This window comes from Gopherus evgoodei, chromosome 2 (genome assembly GCF_007399415.2).
Source record: "Gopherus evgoodei ecotype Sinaloan lineage chromosome 2, rGopEvg1_v1.p, whole genome shotgun sequence".
NCBI classification, from domain to species: Eukaryota; Metazoa; Chordata; order Testudines; family Testudinidae; genus Gopherus; species Gopherus evgoodei.
Genome location: NC_044323.1, coordinates 3,064,975 through 3,078,938, shown reverse-complemented (window position 1 = coordinate 3,078,938; position 13,964 = coordinate 3,064,975). Strand labels below are relative to the sequence as shown.

Below are 13,964 nucleotides of genomic sequence, written 5' to 3'. Positions count from 1 at the left end.
GGAGACTGGCTGGCCCAGCTTGCACTCTCGAACAATGAGAATTCTCTGGTTCTGATTCCCCACTGCCCTGCACCTTGTGCAGTATTTACCCCAGTGCATAGTGTGTGTAAAATGCTACCAAATCAGAATGGTGTTTTTATACTTTGCATGGGGGCAAACTGCACAAGGGGCTGGGCAGTGGTGAACTGGGCCTGATGGGTGAGTTCTGTTAGTTCTCCCTTTCCAGGGTACAGGGTAGTGGGGGGTTGTTGTTTCTGCTTGTACTCTGGATTCAGGAAGGGGCTGGCTGGAAGAATCCTCCTAAAACAAGATGAAACCCCACATCAAGGGAAGAACAGTATTTGGGTGGTTTGTTTACCTACCTGCACTACAGGTGAGAGGAAACCCACCTTGCTACCCTTTCCTATCGCTCTGATGGCACGTCAAATGGTGTCATGCTGCAGATTGTCACCACAGGGTTCTCTTTTTGATTCCCATCAGAAAACTCTGCCACTTGCAGGGACAACTACTTGGCCCTAATAATGTCTTTCACTCAGCACTCGAGTATAGTCCCTTGCTAGAGGGCCCAGATGATGGCTTACTTAGACTTTGGTTTTTTCCATCTTTCCTTTTAAGTTTATTTTATGAAATCAAATACCACAGCTTCCCCATCATTACTGAACAGCACATCATGGTCAAAGATGGGAGGCTGGAAGATCTAAGAGAACTAGCAGCTGGGATTACCTCTCACAACTGGCAAACAATTTTACCTCCTAATTTGTGACTAGACTCAGCTGTTGGATTGTATCTGGTGAACTTCCCTTTACAAGAGGGTTTTTTCTTTACATAGTATTGCAAAAGCTGCCTGACACCACGACCTGGTGGTGATTTCAAAGGGGGTAATAAAGTGAAATACCCATTCAACTGCTTTTAGTTATTATGGCCTTGAATCAGTCACTTCATCGCCTTGTGCAATTCAGTTGGAAAGTGAAGTTTAAAAAACAAAAAAAACTCTCTGGATACCAGATGTTCTATCTGAACAAAAGCTTTCCTGGATGGGTACATGTGCAGAAAATGTTTATAGATATTATACTGAATATAGTTAAATATACCTCTCCATCCTAGTTGGGCTTTTGCAAGAGAGTCAGATAAAGGAGAACTGGGAGGTCTAATTTGTTTGGACTTCTGAAATGCCTTGGATAAATTGCATCCTCAGAGGTTGTTAAACTGAGTAGAGTCATAGGAGTGAGAAGTAAAGTACTGACATGGATCAGTCATTGGTTAAAACATAAGTGCCTGAAGTGCGGTTGTGTACTGAACACCACTTGGTCACGTAGTGCTATCTCTGATCCTTGTTTCCAGCTACTTAATTGCATGGAAGGGCAGCTAAAAATACATTAAATACCTTCCTAATAGTCCTTTTCCATGGAAGCAATTGCCAAAGTTGCCAAAGGGATGTTATTCGATTACTAATGGGAGTGGAGGTGGCTTATGTGATCATAAACAAGAGGGAAGTGTCCATAAGTTAATGCCCTTTAAGATGTGCTCCACACTAGGCAGAGAATTTGAGAGTCCCTGGTAAGATCAGTGATAAAGAATGGTCCATTTTCTATCTAGACATTTGCTAGTTTTGAACCAGCAAAGCTCTTAAAGATGTGCTTAACTTTAAGCACATGAGTAGTTCCATCAAAGGCAATGAGACTTAAAGTTAAGCATGTGTTTTTGCTGGATCGGAGGCTATATGAATAACAAGAAAATCTGCAGCTACATTAGGATAAAAATCTACAAGGACTGTAAACCCTTGTATTTCAGAACATACGCTGACCTCTTACTGCCCAGGATTGGGAAGATACTGCTTCCTTTGGCATGCAAGGCCCTGAGCCAAAGCCCTTTGAAGAGTCTCATTAGTGTACAGTTGTCCATTAAGGGACTCACATCCATAGCTGCTTTTCAGAGTGTTTAAAGTAGCAGGAAACAAATAGTGCAGGCCAATTGCTGCAAAGGGGAAATGTATTATTGAATCACCATCTCCATTTAATACTGAAAAGCTGTAATTGACCGAATGCAACCGAGAAGAGGGAGATGAGAAAATGTCAGCATGACTCACAAGTAAACCACCACTGAGTGCTGAGATGCTGCCACTCATCGTGACTTTTAAAGGGCTACGTGTATGTTAAAACAGAGTGGATGGCAAAGGTGGCGCCTTGCACTGCATCAGGTGTTTCTGCTGTTCATGTAAATGACAGGTCTATACGGTTGGAGTATGGTGCACCTGAGCTGACTTCTCTTGTAGCTTCTTTGAGTTTAAAAATAACCTCCAAACTCTCTGTAGGGCATAAATGTCCAGTGCCCTCAGGTACAGTGTGGCTTCTTGAGAAAGTATTACAAGAACTGGGCTAGCTGAAAGATCTTGTGGGTTTTTCTGCATCCGACGAAGTGAGTATTCACCCATGAAAGCTCATGCTCCAATACGTCTGTTAGTCTATAAGGTGCCACAGACTCTTTGCTGCTCTCATAATTATATAAGTCTTGAACTAAAGCATTTTTGTAATTGGTAAGTGGAAGGCAGTTTCCCATTCTGGTCTCTTTTTTTCATACCACAGCTGCAAAATAAATAAATAAATAAATAATCTTCGCTTTCTTTAAAAGGGTGTTGTCAATAAGTGGAAGCCTCAAGGCAGCAAAACAAATCATGACAAGCATGGAATTCTGCAGCTCCACTTCACCTTTCTGGAGTGGTTAGGCTGAGGGTGACATAGGCAGAATCAACAAACTCTAGGTCGTACCCTGTATCTTCAGAGTTCTCCAGTCTTACTCTACTTCACTGAGTCACAGAATCCCACATCTGCTCCTTCTGTGTAAATACCAAACAATGAACTGTTTTTGTAAATGTGACTGAAAAGGCTGAAGAACTTAGGGGGAAGTTGAATCTGGTTATCTTGCTAGGAACCTCCCTGATGTGCTGTTTGCAGGTCAGTTTGTCTCATGTTCACAGGACTCTGTCATCCAAGATGCTCTGTGAGGCTTCTGTTACTCACAAGTCTTCAGTGTCTGGAAGCCCAGACAGAGCTTTCTCAGCAGCAGTCATCCTGTTAAAAAGGGAGGAAATCTCACCCTGGCTATTTCTTCATCCGATGCCTTCCAATGTCATTTATTCCTAATCATATTTCTTTCATAAGTAAAACTTTGACTGAAGGAAGGGCCTTCATATCTTCCTCTCGTTCTTAAGATAAGCACGCCAGCTGCATCATGTAAGAAAGCATCTGTTGTTAGCTTGCCATCCAAGGTCACGCTATCTTGGCTCATGCAACCTCTAATAACATTCTCTTTAATGCCGTGGACACACATTATGAAGGCCTGATGGGCATTGCTAAGAGTTTTAGCTCCATCTTCCCACTTTCGTCATTTGAGGTGATGATAGGGTGCCCCAAACTGGCATAGGACACGGATTCTGATAGATCTGAATTGGAGGATATCCCAAAGGAAGTACCTGAGCCATCTCATTTCCCTGATAGAGGACTTGCAGTTCCTATGTAGGAATATTACCAGCATTCTTAGCCAATGAGGTGAAGGTCTTCTATCTCTGGGGAACTTGCCTTCATCTTGGCAGAGAAGGACTTTGACTTGATCCACCACCACCCTCTGCCAATGCACTCAGTAACACCCGGGCAATGCCTGAAATTGCGTTGCCCTTGCTACCAACTTAACCAAGTTCTACCAGCACTTTGCTTCTAAAGCAAAACTCCGACCGTCAGCACTAAGTGACCTCCCACCCTTGTGAAGGCATGCCACTCCCAGAAACCTATTGGAAAAGAAAGCAGGTCCTTAGTAGAATGACAGGGAGAACTAATGGCCTCCTCTGTGAAAGTGTCTCGGGACCTTGACCCTTTGTGATCTGATCTCTTATCTCCATGTCTTAGAGCAAAGCTCCCTCCAAATCTATACCTGCAGTACAGCTACTATCACATTTGTAAGGAGTACCCTCTGGACATGTTCTTAAACTCCAGTTAAACTCATGGTAAATGTCTTTAGCAAAATTGGAAATGGAGAACTTTTATTCCAAAATAAGTGTCCATATCCAGATGTGCACTGAAATAACAAAGTATGTGAATTAAAACTGATAGAGGCCTTGTCTTCACAATTTGCCTGGATTGCGTCTGGAGTCTATTGAAAAAAAATTGGTGTCACGTTAGCTAGGTGTGTTTTTGTAGCCTCTCTAATTTTTGAGAATTTCACAATCACCATCACCATTTTGGTCAGGCGGTCAGTAGTATATTCCTACTGCTATATTCTTATTATTCAAGCATGGAATTTCTATCCATAGAAATTCTATGGTACAGTTTAACTTAAGATTTTTACTATATTTGACTCTCTGCTTTCTTTCACATATAGTGCCACTCCTCTGCCAGCATGACCTACTCTCATTCCTATGTATTTTCGTACCCTCTTATTACCATGTCCTTTGATTATCATTGTGCGCCTAGTGATTTGGAACATGAAGGAAAGCGTCCCTCAAGTTGACTGGCAAATGGCCGCTGGTATCGACTTCAAGGTCTCCATCTTGAATCTGGTCCTCCTTATGAAGTTGTTCAGGTGTTAAGTCTAACACCGCTCTAGCCTCCCGGATCTCTTGGGTACCAGAAATAGGATTGAGTAATGGCTGGAAAACATCTCCTCCACCTCAGGAACTCTCTCTATTATATCTGTTTGCAAATGATTGTCTGTGGCATTCTGCATCTTCTGCAGATTTGAGTGGAGAAGGGAGAAAAGGGTGGTTTGGACTCTTTGAAAAGTTTGCCATTCCTTGGTCGAACCACATCCAGGACCCATCTATCCACCATTGAGAGAGGCCACTGGTCCTTGCATTTTAGTATCCTCCCCTTCCCCCTGTCCCCTGGGAGTGGCTTGTTGGACCTCTCCTGACCACAGTCAGGGGTTACTTCTAGTGTTGGAATTTGCATTAAGGAAAGAAGGTTTCTTCCCTTTCTGGCTTAGACTTGTTTCATCTGCTTTTGCTGTAGCCTCGCTTTCTGTGCTTCGAGAAGTAGCCATGAGAAGGATACTGTGGCTTGTAGTAAGGCTGGCTATCCCTTTTCTCACTCGGGCTTGTAGGAGAGCTGACTCACACCTAGGTTAAAGCAGGCAGATAAATGTAGTCAGAAATAAGTGGTGGGCCAGAGATCCCCTTGCCCCTTGCTTGTTCCTCCACCTCTGGGCTGCCCTCCTTCTCAACCCTCCCTCTCAGCCCTCGAAGGCTGGCTCCACGGAACTTGGTTGACCGTCAGTGAGCAGGGTTCTGTTAGCCTGGCAGCTGTGGAATGGCTGACTGCAGCTTAAGTGGGGTCTGGTTAGCCTAGGCTTCCTCCGCTCCCCATTCTTGCCAACCTTTCTATTCCTCAGATTGCCCGTGAAGTGTTCTGCCAGAGGGGCCTGCCCAGACATGCTATGTTCCAAGCTGCCAAGGACCTCTAAGGACCTCCGTATCCAAAGGGGTTTCCAGCAACCCAACTGCAGAGCACCCTCAGGGCTAAACAGCCCAGTACTGCTTTTTGAATCGTGCTTGGTGGTTTTGTTTCCTTGTTGCCCTGAGCAGGAAGTCTGGGAGGTCCATGCATAATTCCTGACTTCCTAAGGGATGGAGACTGAACTGCCTAGCAGGGAAAGGGCCGGAGGAGGGGAGGAGATGATGAGATCTGTGCTATGCAGGGATGCATGTCACAAGTGGTCTTCTATGCCACTCCTTGCTCCGTCTGTGGTGGATTTGCCCACTCCTGCTTATGGTTTTCCCCACACCAGACCCGTCCTCTGGTGCAGGCGCCTCCAGTGGCTGGGTGGCTCTCTTCTTTTTCCCATCATCCTTCCAGACAGCCTCAGTCTGGTTGTCATGCTCCCCACAGGTGGGGAGCACCTGTGGAGCTGACACCTAGGTCAGAGAAGGGGGCCAAAGCAGATCCTCCCCAGTCCCAGCGGATGAGAAGGCCGGAGTGCATAAGGTACAAACCTCTCCTCCTGCACCTTCTGGCAAGGGAACAGAGTGGAAGGGACACAGCCTTGGTCTCCTCCTTAGACCTTTCTCTGCCATCTGGGAATGTGGGTTGCACTATGGTGACTCCAGGCAGGAGAGACACAACCTCCTAACTATTCCCCCCAACCCCTTTTTAGGGTGACCAATATGTCCAAATTAGACCAAATGTTATCCGCATTACTAATGAACGTTCTGCCTATTGCGATAGGTGCTGGATTCCACAACCCTGCCAGTAGCTACCTGAGGCAGAATAAAACCAAGGGGGTGTCTGGAAGGTGGGGGCTAGTCTTTCATCAGCCATCCAGGCAGCTTTGATTCTGTCCCCTACAGCTATGGACAGGCAATGACCCGCACCAAAGACCTGTGGCTCTGGCCCTGAGAGAGAATTTGAAAATTATTATTTCCTGTTCATTGTAGCATTTGCCATTTTGCAAATGTCAATTCCTCCTCTGATGTCCCATCCCTGTGTTTCCAAGGGGGGGAGCATAGAGTCCGTTTGGATGATGACTGTTTAGTTAACAACAACTCACATTTCTTTTAGGGCCTGATTATTTTTCAGAAGTGGTAAACCCCCACAAACCCTGGCTGAAGTCAGTGGCTCTCCTGTGAACCACCGTCCTTTTTGTCTTTGGAGGCATGAAATATATTGTGTCTGCTCCTCACTGGAACAACATCCATTTACACCACCTGAGGATCTGGCCTGTGCTTTCTTTTGGCCCAGCCTCATCAATTAGTGTCGCACACAATTCTCTGTTTGCTAGTTCATTGCCCCTGCAGAAGAAGCACAAAACATGGGGCTATCATAGGGTCCGCAGAACTGGTAGTTTGTGTATATTGTTTAGTTCTTGGCAGCAGTGTATCCAATCAGGGGTTCTGAAACTTCAGTGCACTGCGACCCCCTTCTGACAATAAAAATTATTACATGACCCCAGGAGGCTTGAGCCTGCCCCAGTCTCACCACCCCAGGTAGGGGAGAGCGGAAGGCCTTTAACCTGAGTCCCACCATTCATGGCCAAGCCAAAGCCCTCAGGTGTTGGCTTCAGCCAAGGGCACTGGGGCTTAGGCTTCAGCTTCATCCCCGGGCCCCAGCAAGTCTAAACCAGCCCTGGTGACCCCATTAAGACAGGGTTGCAACCCACTTTGGGGTCCTGACCCCCAGTTTGAGAACCGCTGTATTAGATTATAATATATTCTTGACAGGTCAGAAATTGAGTTTAAGGACTTGACATTGACTCTTTAAAGTAAGTACTGCCTACATTTTTGTGTGTGTATTTCTGCTCTCAGGGCAATGTCTGCTGTGTGGCTGCACATTGGCCAATGTGGCAATCAGATTGGCGAGGAGTAGTGGCAGATCCTAACCAGTGAGAATGTGCTGCATGCAGAGGCTGATAGGTATGGTACCTCTGCCGTTTTAAGAAGGGAACCAGTTTTAAGCTACTCATGAACCTATGCCTGCTAGTACTTGGAGTGAAATGAGTTAAGTGATCCACCCCTGCTCTTAACAGGGCAATTGTAGGAGTTCTTCTGCAGTCTCTGTGCAGCTGGCAGTCCTACCACAAGGCCACATGCAGCCTTGTAGAGCGCTCCTAGCTTTAGATTTCTGATAACAATAAGATCATTGTTCCAGTTCACTTTCCACAGACCATTTTAAACACAAGCACGCTGCAAGATGGGGCAGAAGGATTAATGGTGTTGATCAAAACCTTCCCTTGCTGGCCTCTGATCAAAGGCAGGCTTTCCCCCTGCCAGCATGGTTGAGCCAAGGGAAAGGTATGTAAAACTCTGGGTTTAGAGTCCAAATTCCAATATAAATATGAACAAATGTAACTGTTTCTACCCTTGGAGGGAAATACCCCTGGAACTACACTGAGTACTCCTGGGGGAATTCTGCACCACTGCGCATGTGCAGAATTTATGACTCCCGCAGATGTCTTTGCTTCCCCACAGAAAAATGACTTTCTGATGGGGAGGCAAAGGGGAGCCACAAGAGCAGACATTCAGTCCTCCCCAGTAGTATGTTTCAGTTGCCAAGGGAAGCTGGCAGAGAGGTAAATCACTGTGGAGCAGACTCAGGGCGGGACAGGGGAAGACCCAGCTGGTTGCCCCTATTCCGCGCCAGGCTCAACTGCTAGTCCTGGCTGGGCTGGGGAGGACGGGACTTCCTCTTCCCCTGCACAGCATCAAGGACCATGTCAGACTCACCCCTAGATTTCTCCCCCAGCAGCAGGAAGCTCTGCAAACTCCACCCCCAGCTTCCTGTACCCATCACTCCTCAGCTGCAGGGGGAGAGATACCTGTACAGGGAGATGTTTTCCCCATCTGCCCAACCCTGTGCATCCAGACCCCCTCATACTCGGATCCTTCCACTGAGCATCACCCCCTTGCACTCAGAATCCCCCTGATGAGTCCCATTCCCCCTGTACCAGCACCACCCCGATGAGCCACTGTCACCCAGATCCTCACCCCACTGAGTCCCACTTCCCCAGCATCTGGACCCCCCACTGAACTCCCCACACTCAGACCCGTCTGCTGAGCTCTATCCCCCCTCACACCCAGACCACCTCCTGCTGAGCCCCAACCACCTTCACCTGGACCTCCCCCCACAGAGTCCCACTGCCATTGCACCCAGAAGCCCCCAACAAGGCCCTGTGCATCCAGATCCCCCCCAGCACCCAGATCTCCCTCTGAGCTGCACCCAGATTGCCCCACACAGAACCATCTCAACCCATACCTGGATCCCCCACACTAAGCCCCTCCACACTTGGATCCTATCTTGCTGAGCCTGCCTGCCCACACCTGGGGCATCTGGCCCAGGAGCAGGCCCAGGGGCATTTCCGGGGCAGGCACAGTCCTTGCGCAATGTCAGGGTTAGGTGCACCCTCACCAGTGAGTCTGTGTACCAGGGCGGGAGCTGCAGAGTGATCTCCCACCTCTGTGCAGCCAGCGGCCTGTGTTCCTCACTGCTATGCTGGAGCCTCCACATTTATTTAACAAATAAAATTTGCAGAACTTTGCAGAATTTTTAATGTTTTGGTGCAGAATGCCCTCAGGAGTAACTGAGAAGTAACAGCTGCCTAGAAAGGAGAGCTGGAGAAGGTCTAATAAGTCATCCAGCTCATCTTCCCAGGGTAGGGCAGGGCTGGACTGTTCCCCGAGTTCAGGAAGGATTTGCTATGGGGATCAGAGTTGTTGGGAGCCCCCTTGCAGTGTATTTACCCAGTCACCTTCAGGAATGGATGCTCTTGAACTCCTGTGCTGAGCACCCTGCTAGGTGGAGTCCAGATCAGGCTTCAGGGAAGAGGGCTTCCCATACACACAGCTCGTGTCCTTTTCAGATATCCTTTCTGCTCCCCCGATGGAAAGCTAAGCACTGTCTGCGTGGACAGGGAACCAGAAGTGTTGAGGAAGCTGCAGAAAGGAGTCACGAGAGGATAGGAGAACAGTGGTTTGTCTCATTCATTTGAAACCCAGGCTGAATGCACAGTGCACGGCTGCCTTTCCTGCCCCCTTTAGATGACGTGTGCTTGGTGGGAGCAATACACACCCACACCCACCTACCTAGTATGTCCCTGGGGCAAGGAGCCAAGGGGAGTCAAGGCCTCTTTTTGCTTCCCCCTGCCTCGCAAGAGAATCTTCTAGGCTCCCCCTTGTCACGTTGGTAAAAGTGCTCAAGAGTCATGTGTGAAATACTCAGTGTGACTGTCCTCTGCACAGGCTAGACCAGGCCTGCACCACATGCGGCTCCCGGGCTGCACGTGGCCCCTGTGGGCTCACTGTGCAGCCCGCGGGCAAGCGGCGCCATGGGGCTGCTGGGTTTGCCCCGTGCCTGGGGGGGCCCACCTCACGCTCCAACCGCCCTAATGGCCAGAACTGCACGTGTCTCGTCTCCCGCTCCCCCCGCCTGGCGTACAGCAGGTGCGTCACTTCCGGGGCCCACTGAGGCAGGAAGCCCTGGGCAGCAGGCAGAGCTGGTAAGTGCCCAGAGAGGGAAGGGGCCCCTGGCCTGGGCTCGAGCCTCAGCTCGGGCTGGGCTGAGACCCCTCCTTCGGTTGGGGGCCTGGTGGCTACTGTGCTGGTTGGTCCCAGGACGGCCTCTGTAGTGATGGTGGGGGGGCAGGGGGCATTGAACTGTGTGTGTGTGTGGGGGGGGTGCACCTGCCCTGCCCCAACTGTGCTGCCCCCTTCCCTGGTCCAGGGACCTTCCCCCTTCCCAGCCCCTATCACACTCTCCGTCTCTCTCTCCTCTCACACCCCCCCCCAGGCTCCCTGCGGCCCCTGTGTTTGTGTTGGGCGGGGGATGTGCTTCGAGGGGGTGTTTCGGTGTGACTGGGCGGCGCTGAGGGGGGATTTTGGAGGGGCTGGGGGGTTTTGGCCCTCAGCTGTTTTTTTTGGAGTAATATGGCCCTCACCAATTTATGAGTTGTGCAGGCCTGGACTAGATCCTAACTCCTCTCCCAGCTCTTTCAGGGAGAACAATCTTATCATGGGGACGCGAGGAAGAGGCAACAACTGGGCTTTTGGTGAGTGTCCATCTTTCAGAGCCCCCTAGATGAACTATTTCTGGGTGTGGACAATGTCCATCAAGGTTTGAAAAAAAATATGTCTTTGCAATGCAGCTCTTAGCCACCTGCTTCCTGAGGAAAGGCAGCTCCTCCCTCACACCTGTGGCTGCAATGCACGTGTGCCATTGTGCTCCGCTGGAAGCAATGGCAAGGAAAGCTACTCATCTCTCGTTACAGCTCAACAGATTCGGCTGCTGCTGTGCAGAGACCACAGCCTATCAGTGTGTCACTGCTTCCTTGTACTCCCATGTCCATCTGTCTGCGTCGATCTCTTGTCTTGTACTTCGGCTGTGAGCTCCTGTCTTGTTCTGTTTGCATGGTGCCTACCACAATGGGGTCTTGGTCCTACATGTTATGATGATAAGACCATAAAAGCCTTACTACTACTGCTAGCTAAGGGAAATTCTCCTTTAGCTCTCTGAGAAAATGACAGTCATCCCACATCCTCCACCAGCAAACCAACACGGGTGAGATCCTCACCCAATATTAGTTAGCACTGCTCCAGTGACTTCCCAATGCCTATTGCTAAGGTGTCTCTTTTCCTAGTCTTGTGTTATCCAGTGTGTCGCACTGTTTGGCTTTAATAATGTCACAGACCCAAAGGGTCCATTCTAGGCCCCAGTCACCGATCCCTTGGGAGTGACCCCTCTAGTGTGCTGGGCCCCAAGGACCTACACAGTTCCACAGCACAGGCCTGTGACCTCCAGGACTCCAAAACTGGGCCATCGCGTGCCAACCAACCATGCCCCTCTCCATGGCTCCCTCCAGCAAAGCCAGACTCCAGCAGTGGGCTTGTCCTGTACCCCTCCCACGCTCCCAGTGAGTATTTGTGGGGACACCAGGCAGCCTTTTCAGAACCAGGTAACGGAGCATTAGCCACCTGGCCCACAGACTCAGAAAGTCCTTAGATCAGCTAGGCTAGGGGTGGGCAAACTTTTTGGCCTGAGGGCCACATCAGGTTTCCAAAACTAATATATGGAGGGCTGGATAGGGAAGGTTGTACCTCCCCAAACCCTAATCCTATCCACCCCGTCCCACTTCCTGCCCCCCTCAGAACCTCCAACCCATCCAACCTCCCCACTCCTTGTCCCCTGACCACCCCCTCCTGGGACCCCCCACCCCAACCACCCCTTTGGGACCCCACCCCCATCCAACCCCCCCTGCTCCCTGACTGCCCCGACCCCTATCCACAGCTCCCCTGGAACCCCACCCCCTAGCCAACCCTCCTCTAAAGCCTCTTTCAGAATGCAGCCGGGCAGAGGAGCAGGTGCAGCTGGAGAGAAGCGGAGCTTTCCCCTTCAAAGCGCTGCTTCTCTCTAGCCAGCTGCGCAGCCACCTGGTGCGCCTCCTGAGTCCTCTGCCCGTGCTTCTGCCACCCGCACTGCCCGCCTGCTCCCCTGAGGCTGCAGGTGAGTCTCCCTTCCTGCTCTCCCCTGCCCCAGCAGTGCAGCCCCCTCCCACGCTGGTGTTGCTCTGAGGCTGCAGGGAAGGGGGAACAGCAGGGGAGGGGCTGGGAGCTAGCCTTCCCTGCTGGGAGCTCAAGGGCCAGACAGGACGGTCTCGTGGGCCAGATGTGGCCCACGGGCCATAGTTTCCCCATCTCTGGCCTAGACCATTATTGGTCAAACTTGCCAGAAAAATTCACTGCCAGGAAGAGAACAATCCTGGAAGATTTCAGCAGGAAGGGTGAAAGTTCTATTTATTCACACCCCCCCAACTGAAAACAGGGGGTTGGAATGGAAATGCTTATACGCCTTAACTATAATAGTTGCTACTATTCTAATACACAATCAGGTCTTAAGTAGCTCCATGCAGTGAGCACCTCCTTGTGGCTACTGGCGAGTATTATTATTGCACATAGAGACCCCAGTCCAAATCTGGGCCTGCTGGGCTAGGCACTGTACATATTTTACTGAGACAGTCCCTGACCCCAAACAGCTTACAGTCCAAACACACAAGGCAAATGAAGGGTGGGCAGGGAAACTGAGGCACAGAGCTGAATTGACTGGCTTGGGGTTACACAGTGGGTTAGTAGCTGAGCTGGGACTAGCGTCCAGGGCTCCTGGCTCCCAGTTCCCATTGGAACACACTGCCTCTCAGGCATGCATGGAGGAGACCAGCATTGCGATTGCCAGAGCCCTCTGCCCCAGGCCAGGCCGATCATGTTTATGAATAGGTTTGGGGGCTTTATCCCATCGGCCTCAGTTCCCGGCTGTGTGAAGCAATCCGAGACGAGTACTCCCTGGGTCAGATCCTGTCGGTGATGGTAGCCCTGCACCAGGCTGGCGAGAGCCCTCTGCAGCACTACAACTCCTTGCTGTGCCTTTCGTGGCTCCAGAGGTACGTTGCAGGGGGAGTTGGGCAGTGACAATAGGTCAGCAGTGAATTGTGGGGCTGCGTGACACTATGAGCCGGACGCTGATCACCATGCACTAGGGTGGTTCCCACAGTGTGGAGCAAAAGCCCAGTCTCTGCTTCCAAAGAGCTCGCTGCCTGAGAAATAGAGAGTGGAAGACCTATTGCCTAGTAGGCTACTATGGAAAAAGCTACACTAAGTTACCCGGCTTTTCCTGGCAAGCGCTCTCGATGACTGGATGTCATGGCTGGGCTGTCTGACCGAGGGGGTGGAGCAGAAGTCGGCTGGGCCTGGATACCAGGAGGTCAGAGTCCGAGATGTGCCAGAGGACACGCTGGGAGTGAGGGTCAGGGTACCAGGAGGTCAGAGTCCGAGATGGGCCAGAGGACACGCTGGGAGTGAGGGTCAGGGTACCAGGAGGTCAGAGTCCGAGATGGGCCAGAGGACACGCTGGGAGTGAGGGTCAGGGTACCAGGAGGTCAGAGTCCGAGATGGGCCAGAGGACACGCTGGGAGTGAGGGTCAGGGTACCAGGAGGTCAGAGTCCGAGATGGGCCAGAGGACACGCTGGGAGTGAGGGTCAGGGTACCAGGAGGTCAGAGTCCGAGATGGGCCAGAGGACACGCTGGGAGTGAGGGTCAGGGTACCAGGAGGTCAGAGTCCGAGATGGGCCAGAGGACACGCTGGGAGTGAGGGTCAGGGTGCCAGGAGGTCAGAGTCCGAGATGCGCCAGAGGACACGCTGGGAGTGAGGGTCAGGGTACCAGGAGGTCAGAGTCCGAGATGGGCCAGAGGACACGCTGGGAGTGAGGGTCAGGGTACCAGGAGGTCAGAGTCCGAGATGGGCCAGAGGACACGCTGGGAGTGAGGGTCAGGGTACCAGGAGGTCAGAGTCCGAGATGCGCCAGAGGACACGCTGGGAGTGAGGGTCAGGGTACCAGGAGGTCAGAGTCTGAGATGGGCCAGAGGACACGCTGGGAGTGAGGGTCAGGGTACCAGGAGGTCAGAGTCCGAGATGGGCCAGAGGACACGCTGGGAGTGAGG

The 13,964-nt window shown here is 50.9% G+C and overlaps 1 pseudogene; it reads left to right on the top strand.

The window, feature by feature from the left end:
• LOC115647279 overlaps positions 1-13,964 on the top strand; it is a 47,831-nt pseudogene that overhangs the window by 23,517 nt on the left and 10,350 nt on the right.